This window comes from Felis catus, chromosome E1 (genome assembly GCF_018350175.1).
Source record: "Felis catus isolate Fca126 chromosome E1, F.catus_Fca126_mat1.0, whole genome shotgun sequence".
Classification (NCBI taxonomy): domain Eukaryota; kingdom Metazoa; phylum Chordata; class Mammalia; order Carnivora; family Felidae; genus Felis; species Felis catus.
The window spans coordinates 33,672,944-33,682,453 of NC_058381.1; positions in this window are offsets into that span (position 1 = coordinate 33,672,944).

Here is a 9,510-nt window from a genome sequence, read left to right on the forward strand (position 1 = left end):
TGTGTGTGTGTATACAAGCATATGCATATATACATACATATGTAATACACATACACACAGGTGTACATATAGATATATGTACATATACACATATATAAGATGTCTTGCACTGAGTTTTTCCTCAGACCCACTACCCATTTACCCAGGGAAGTTGGGACACTCAGTATTTGTCTCTTAGTTTTAAAGATGAAGAAACTAAGAAACTAAGTCAATTACCCAAGATCACATAGCTAGTTAAGCGGCAAAGCCTTGAGACTCAAATTCCACATCGCACTGATCTGTCCACAAAAACTGAGAGCTTAGGAGCTAAAAGTAATGGCCCCCGGGAATATAGGGCTGACTGTGCACCAGGCACTTTGTATGTCTTACCTTACACATTTCTCAAAGTACTCCAGTAGGGTAGATACTAATCCACCTATGACAGAGTCAAACAAAACAAAACAAAACAAAACAAAATAAAAACAACAAGTAAAACACAAACCTATCTGGGGAAATGTCAAGTAACCTGCCCACATCACTTCTAAATGGCACAGTGGTGACTTCAAACCACACCTTCTCATTCCTATCTCAGTTCTCCTTCAAGTATCTTCCTGGCGTCCCTCCCACCCCCACCCCATAAGAATAAGACAAGTTTAGTTAGTGAACATCAAACGAATATTTGCTTAACATGTAAATATCTGTTTGTATGAGTATCCACTCCACTTTATGTCACTTTCCTAACCCAGAACCCCACCAGCTAATCAGACACACCATAGTAGCTAGGGTGGAAAGGGATACAGAACAGGGTGCATGAGAGCCATACCTTGGTATATGCTGAGTGTCTGCTACCTGATGTTTTAAAATTCCCGGTTGGCATGTTTTTTTAAAACCACAGGTTACATTTTCCAATTACAGGTCCTTATAGATTTAGGTTAATAATTATTAAGTATCTATAATGCATTAAATGCTTTTATGTATACTATTCATGCAATTATCTCAACAATTCTATACGAGAGATTTTTTATTCTGCTTTTGTAAAGGAAACTGTGGTTTAAAGCACTCAAGTGCCTTTTGAAATCTCACAGATGGTGAATGGTAGACCTCAGATTCAAACACCAGCCTTCCGATTTGAGGTCCAGTCCTTTTTCATCCACTGTGCTCTCTGCAGGGCTAAGGTTAGCTACTTTTGAATTTAGAATGACTCACCTCTGCCGTCAAGCTTTGCTTGGTTCATATTGGACATTTCTTTTCTGAGTTCCTATCATGGTTTCTAAGCCTGTAGGTCAGACGTATTGCCTATCCAATTCAGACAACCTTAGGATCGAGTTTCCAGACTAGAAGACCTCTTTTCTGTTTGCCTCTATACTGTTTTCTGGCAGGTTCTAGGAACATGGAAGTGAAGCATGATCTTTGGCACCACTGGCTATTTGAAAGCTGGTCCCAATCATTCTTAGGAGGAAGGCTTAGCCTTTGATTATGGTGGAAAAGCCAAAGTTATGATATTAGAAGGCAGGGGAAGAGACTTTGGGATAGGCTGCTTAGTCTCATAAGGCAATGGGAAATTAACACAGAAACAGGTTCTGGGAAATCGCATACGGCATATACGAAGTTATGTGTAACATATCAGAACTGCTGGTGAATCAGAGAGAAGAGTACTGGTTAGGTCTCATCAAGCCCTGTGAAAAGCAGCCAAGAAGCAACACTTCATTTTCAAAATCCTGGACGACAGCAACCTATGTAACTCTATAGCATGAGAGGATAATTTTCCTCCATCAAAGTCCTGTCGTTGTAATTAGAGGGTGCCAGTTATTAACCTATTATCCCTCCTTTTCAATTCCTTCCATCCTCTGCGATGCTGTGGCTGAGTCTTTAGCAAACACATTTCTCTTTTGTCAGGCTCTTCTCTGCTAGGTTTTTGCCAACAGGGGGTGGTAGAGAGAGATTAGAAAGCGGGAAGCAGAGAAAGGACTTGATCCATTCAGTTTTGCATCCAGCTTTTGCTTCAGCAAGGGGCAGTTGTTCCAATTTCCAGTCTTTTCCAGTAGTGTCAAAAGCTGCCCCCTTTGCGCCACATCAGAGATAAAAGATATTGGTCTCAGCGGAGCAATACCCTCCTTAGGGGTCTGAGTGACAACCCCTCCTCAGAGTTTGTCAGGTACCAGCACCAATGGGAGAGCGCCTTCTCTTGAGGGGTACGGGTGCTAGACCATCAGGGACCCCTCCCCCAAGACTTCTGATAACCCTGACATCTTTGCTTTGTCTCCCCTATCATGACAGTGGTAGCTGTTCCCTACACTTACTCTGTCCCTGTTAATTTAGTGTTTCCTGTTGGCTATTCAGTCATCCAATGCCTGTTCAACCAATTCTCTACATTAAGTTCTCTCAGAAAAATAACGAGTGGTTTTTGTGTTCCGACAGGACCCTGCTTTGTTCACTGGGTCCACGTTATCTAATTTGGGTTTCCTCTAGAGTAGCTAGGAGAGTCTTCCCCTCAGTGAGGAATGGTGTAGGGGGGCGCTCTTAGGTCCCCTTACCTCTAGTTACCTCCAAGTCTGGCCATTGCTTTTCCACAGTGATAAGGCATATCCAGGCTGACTCAAGGTTGCACCCTGCTGGTGTAAAGTGGTTAGCTGGGAGCAGGTGGCCAGAAGAGGCTCTCTTGACAGTGTTCCATGGCTGGTTTGGAACAAAATCAGTGTCTGCACCATTATCGACCCGACTTCCCTTCACCAATGGGCCTTATCCAAGCTCTCCATCATTTGATTTTATGACACAATCACCCCGCACCTCCTTAAAAGTCATTGCAATTCAAGTATATTAAAATCAATTTTCTTTGAGAATTTTATGAAATTCCTGCATGTAAATGAGAAATCTTTGAGAGTGGCACTCACATTCTGCTTTATTAGGGGCCCAGTTCTCTTTCTTTGGTTAGTGAGGACTATTGAACAAGCTAATTCAATTAGTTATTGATGAGCGGAATGCAAGAATCCAAAAATTATTATGGCAACACCTCCAAACGTTACCACTGCCGCCTTCTGAAATTCACTTACAGGAGAGGAGAAAATAGGACTCATTCCACTCATTTTCTCTCTAATGAAAAACCGGAAATGAAGAGGGTACGATGAAAATCTGTGTCCCGTTTTGTAGGTAGGGGAGTGAGAAACAGCCACCAGGAACTCCTATTTTCTTACGAGAGAAATTAGTGACATGAAGTGAATGCTCTCTTTTTTAATAGTTGATCATTTAAAGCACACTGAAGATCTCATTCGCATCCATTTAAAATCCATTTTCCTAAAAATAACTTCAGGGAGATGAAAAGGAAATATGTTTGCACATGTGATATTTTTATGTTCTTTCCCCTCCCAAGAGGAATTTCAACATAAGGTAACATCAGCTCATAAGGGTCTTAAAAGATTCATTAAGAGAAAGTATTCAAGTCGATGAGATGAAAACCATCGCTGGGTTGTAAGTTTATGTGACATTTGCTACAATCTTGATATGTTACAGTCCCTGACAAAGGCATGTTTACATCTTTGTAACAAAAGCTCTAGTCTTACAACCCTCTTTGGTCTCAAGTGTTGTTAACTCTGCGGTAGGGTTATGGCTACTCATATCTCTCCTGTTCTGCTTGGCAGGAAGTTCTTTTTTTTTTTAATGAGTTTTCTCCTCTGTCCAGCAGCAGAGAACAGACACAGAGCTTGGTGGGTTCCCTACCATGGCAATCCAGCTCCTGCTTTATTAAATCTATGCAGTCGTATCAGGAAGAAAAAAAATATATCTGTTGCTGAAGTTGGCTGAAAATCGAGAAATTCCATGTGCAGGAGAAGGAAACAAGGGAGATGTGGAGACCCCTTACAGCAAGGTCTCCTCTGTGTTGATTTAAAAATGGGATTCTTTTGGGGTGCCTGTGTGGCTCAGTCAGTTGAGCATCTGACTTTGGCTCAGGTCATGACCTCATGGTTTGTGAGTTCGAGCCCTGTGTCAGGCTCTGTGCTGACAGCTCAGAGCCTAGAGCCTCCTTCAGATTCTGTGTCTCCTCCTCTCTCTGCCCCTCCCGTGCTCAGGCTCTGTCTCTCAACAATAAATAAACTTTAAAAAAATCTAAAAAAAAACCAGAAATGGAATTCTTTTCAGAATCTTCCAGTTGCAGTATTCCTCAATATCAAACATTTTCAATGCTTTGAAGAAAAGGGCACAAGCATTTGATGTCTAATACTGTTGAGGGGGGCAGGTCTGTTTTCCCAAGAGTGACTGTAGTGCTGGTGAGTGCCTACCCAGGACTAAGGGCGTGGCCAAGACATGGCTCTTTAAAGAAGTGTGTGTGGAAGAAACACAGGCTTGAAGCACTTAACCTTGAGGCATCTCACTTAAGCACGAAAGACCCCACATGAGGCCCCTGACAATGGGAGACGGTGTCTGGCTGCTGAAGAGACAGAGCAAGGGCTATAGCTTGGGGAGGGAAGACTCCCTCAGATTTACTCTTGACCTGAGCCTCCAAATATTTGGGGCGGGTCTATCTGCCACCCTCATTATTCGTAGCTTTTGCTAACAAATAAATGGGACATAAGACTCTCTAATTCAGCCTGTAGAAAATGCTGAGTAGTGAACCAGAACGTGGTTTTCAAGGGCAAACTAAAAAGCGAAACTTAATACTTATAATTTTAATGCTAATCATTGGGGAGGCGATGGGAAAAAAAATCTTGGCAAATAATTTAAAAACCTAATGCATTAGTTGCTAACTCCAAAATTATACAAGCTGAGATAGGAGCATACTGTTGTTCTAATTGAAGCCTTTCTTTAAACCTTAGAACCATTATGAAGCTAAAATCCTCTATATTGATCTATAACTGCTACCTGAAGTTACTGCAGCTGGCTTAAGAAGACGAGGGAAGTCGTATTGGTATGACACTTCACCAGAAAGCATTTAAGGTAAAAAAATACACGTGTACACACACACACGTACACACACAGACACACAGACACACAAATGACAGGGTGGAGTGGAAAGTCCATTGGACAGAAAGCAGCAGAAAATCTAGGAAAAGCATCTTCCACTGAGTTGTATGGATTTGGATAATCTATTTATCTTCTGTGTTTCAGCTGCTGCAGTGCGTTACTTAGTAACAACAGAAAGAAGGATGGGCATGGTAGGTTGTTGGAGAAGGTCATCGAGAGGACATGGCTTCTAGCTGACCTTCAAAGCGGGACCAGGCAATCAGAGACTCCTTACCCCGTCCCCTGTCCTTGGCTCATGTGCTCTGTCTACAGATCCTATCATAGGAGCTGTTTCAAGGAGAGCGTAAGATGCTGTTGAGACCTTCTGTACTGAACACGTGACTGAATCTGGTTAAGGCCTCTCTAAACTTTTAGGATTCTGGATGGGTGCAGAGATCTATTCAGCTTGCTGCCACAAGATGAGCCTCATGTGTAAGTTCCCTTACTCATCAAACCTGCCACCTACTGGTCCAGAGTGCTCTGCCCCTTAAGTTTCCCCTTGCCCTCTGTGTACGGGACCAGTTTGCAAACCAATGAAGGCTTAAAAATAAATAATTAGGAAGGCTGGAGTCAAGTTCTAACTCTGCCTCTGCTTCTGCTTATATTTGAACTTGGACACCTTAACCCCTTCATCTTCTCACCCAGAAATTAAGGGGTTAGATCATGTCTAGAATTTTATTAGTGTGCACTCGAAATGGACTGTAAAACATCTACCATCAAATCCGTGACAAAAATGCAAGAAAGTATGGAGCTATTTAAATCAACAAATAAACCTATTCAATTCTCCAGCAATCATTGACAAAGTTCCTGCTGTTTCTTCATTGCAAACAAGTCTTCTGTGTGTAAGAGCCTGAGTTCAGGAGATTGGATATGTAAGAGAAATTCACACTGATGAAAAGAGAAAAGGTATAGAATGGGTTTCACTGACTTCCAAAATGATGCCCAAATCATTGGCCAAAATGCCATCCAGTTAGGGTGTATCATCCCTAGTTACTGTTCATCTGCCTAAAGTTAAGTGCCAAATAAGGCATAATGCTTGATAGGAATAAAATGTCTGCTATCTCCTTTGAAAAAATAAAATTCCTTTATGTTGGTCACAAATTACAAAAAGGAATGAGAAGAAATCCTAGTTGCAAAATATCCTGCACACTGGTGGTAACAAACCTGTTATCCAGCCTGATGTCAAAGAGAGGAAGATGTTGACCTGTTTTCCTGTGGTATATGCCATCTTAACATCGTCACATTCTGCGTCCAGAGAGGTGAACTGCATCCACTCAAACACATCAACACCTCCTCCCAATTGACTCATTTATAGAGAACAAGGTCTCATACCAACACCTTGGTCTCATACCAACCCACATGAACTCGCCGTTGAAAAATATAAGGTATATTACTGAATGGTATTGAAAAGTGTCAAGCTTTTCTTTTATTTCAATTACTTCCTGAGAGGCTCCATTGATCTACATTTGGCACTTTTCATGTGACCCAAATATCTACCTGTTTGTGGTATGCAGACTAATGCACCCCCGCCCCCACCCCCACCCCAATCCCTAGAATCCACAAATATGTTACCTTATATGGCAGAAGAGATTCTCTAGATGCCCTTCAGTGAAGGGTTTTGAGATGGAGAGACAACCCTGCGTTATTTAAGTGGGCCCACCCAGTGTAACCACAAGAGTCCTTAGAAGGAAAACAGGGAATAAAGACAAAAGCAGAGATTGGAGTAAAGCCATTGCTGAAAAGAAACCACGAGCCAAGGAATGCACATTACCTCTTGAACCTGGAAAAGGCAAGGAATGGGGTCCTCTTCTTGAGCCTCCAGAAAGAATACAGTCCTGCAGACACCTTGATTATAGCCCCAGAAGACTCATTTCAGACTTCTGACCTTCAGAACCATGGGATAAAAAGTGTGTGTTTTAAGCCACTAAATTTATCCTAATTTATTACAACTGCAATAGGACACTAACATACTGCTTCATGGCCTCAACCTGCCCACTGGAGAGCAGAGTCCTGCCCCCCACCCCTTTTCAGGTCTCCACCTAACTCTTAAAGAGTCCCTGAGGGGATAAGGCATCTCTGCTCACAATCCATGTTATCACCAGGGTCTTTACCACCACCCACATAGCTGTCTGGTCTGCCAATGGGCTGCTCTTTGTGTCACTGTCCTTCACACTCTGCAGTTTGGGGTACCACCAAGAGTTTGCTTCTGCTTCTGAAACCATCTCCATATTGGTTTTGGAATGGCTGCATTGGGTGTTGGCACAGAGATTTTCCCACACAATGTTATCATGTTCATCAATAGTCATCTGAAGGGATAGCAGAAAGGAAAAACATTCAGAGACTAACTTTTAACTGGTTACTAGATATGACTGCTCGCAGACAACAGAATTACATGCCAATCTTACTGGTTTTGCTCCTGGTATGTTCATGCCTTACCAAAAGGCTTCCTCCCCAGGTAGCTCGTAGCCTGTGTCTCAGTGGCAGAATGCAATTTCCCATCACCATTAAACACGCTCCTGAATGTACAGACTCCTTTGCCTCTCATCCTAACTCTGAAGAAAAGGATTCCTTGGTCAACTCACTCTAAGACGCATCTCCTAAGTTTTCATTTCTGCTCCAAGATCTGCTTTCTCCAGGAATGACTGAATGAATGATTTCTATTGCCTTTAAGGGAATACTCCCCACTTAATACAAGGAGAGTTTATCCTATGTTCCCAAGAGGATGATTTCATGACATCATATTCCAATACCTGTAAAACAAAGATACAGATACAGTGTCAGAACCACCACTTTACATAATAGCTTCCAAACTAAAGAAAGAAAAACTCCTTTAATTTTTAACATTTCACAAAGTCTGAGCAATTTGGTAGTAAGTAACAATTCACATAGAACAATAACAGCACACTAAGGATGAGTTCCAAGCCTAGCCCAGCCATGGTTTATTAAATGTATCTATTTATGATTATTTATGATTACAGTCTCTGACTTATGTTTGCAAAAGTGAATCATCCATCTGGATGGATAATCTTGAGATTTAATTGACATAAAATCAACTGCACATGTTTAAAGTGCACAATTTGATAACTTTTGACATATCTATACACCCATAAACCACCAACACAATTAAGATACTGATCATATCCATTACTCTAAAAAGTTTCCTTTTTATCCCTTGTAACCCCACCCTCCTGACCCTCTCCATTCCTCCACCCCCCTTAGGCAACCACTATTCTTTCCAAGTTAGATGTGGGATGGAGACCAGTGAAATAGTGAGCCCATTGTGCCCGAACGCAGGTTCACTGAGACAGATGGACCTGCTTTGGCTTCTAATACAGATGTCCAGACTCTGGGGAATGTGCCTTAATGGTTATCAAGCTCCTCAAAATTTTACCAATCAGGTAAGTCACTCTTCTTTCCATGGGGTTGACAAAAAGAGAACATGGGCAAAGAATCCAAAGGATTTCAATATTGTCTTTTCCTGGGGAGAATTGTAATCTACTGCTTTCCATGAGAAACTGGAACTGGCCCCCACACCTGGGCTTAGCGAAGAATTTCTGTTATATGTGTAACATATTGGCACTGAATTCATAGGGAAGAAATGTAGAGCAGGACAGAGACAAAAGCTGCAGGCAGATATATAGGAGAGAGATTCTTTGTCCTTATCAAGATATGGGCACAAGCTCATTAAAATATGAAAAAAACTTGTGAATTAATATTCCTAGCTACATAGACTTATTTTTTCATTTCTTCTTTCATTTCATTTTTTATAGACTAAAAAAATAAACAGTTCAGTAAAGAGTGAAGACAGAAGGTTCCTACTTAGTAGTGCATGCTTTTTTTGAGTTATCTTCTGGATTAACATGGAGATTTTCTTAAAAAGACATACAGGTTAAGCCTAGAAATGACTAAAAAAAGTTTTTTTTTCTTCTAGGAAATGAGAATATTGAAACTAAATGTTGAGGAACTGTTGTGTTCAGAGCTATCTTCCAAGTGTGGAGAACAGAATCGGCAGTTAGCAGGCTCTTGGATTCTTTCATTAGAAATGCCTTTGATTACCTCTAAATCCCAGTGATCTGGTCTTTCTCTCAATTCTACAGTAGTGAAGTTCTCAACTGCATTAGATGCCATTACATTTCACCCCGCCTTTGTTTAATTTCTAGCTGTGTCTAGTGAGGGCTCCTGCTTTACCTAAATACAAAATAAGCTCCCCAGGATGATACTTTTCATTTTGCAGAGCATGAAGGGAGTTGGTGGAGAATGTCCTCTGAGTTTGAAATGCCTGTAGAAATGCCTCTACACTACCAATTAATAACTGTGACACCTTGGGCAAATAACTACTCTGGGGCTCTCTTTCATCATCTGTAAAATGGAAGTAATAATGATATTTCTCTCATATAGATGTAATGACAAAAGGATTTGGCAATACATGACACATAGCAAAAAAAAAATTGATGCGTGCCACCATTTTTATTTAAATACTATCAAATGAATTGATTTCTTTTTTTTTATTGAAAGGACTTGGTGGCAGAGCATAGA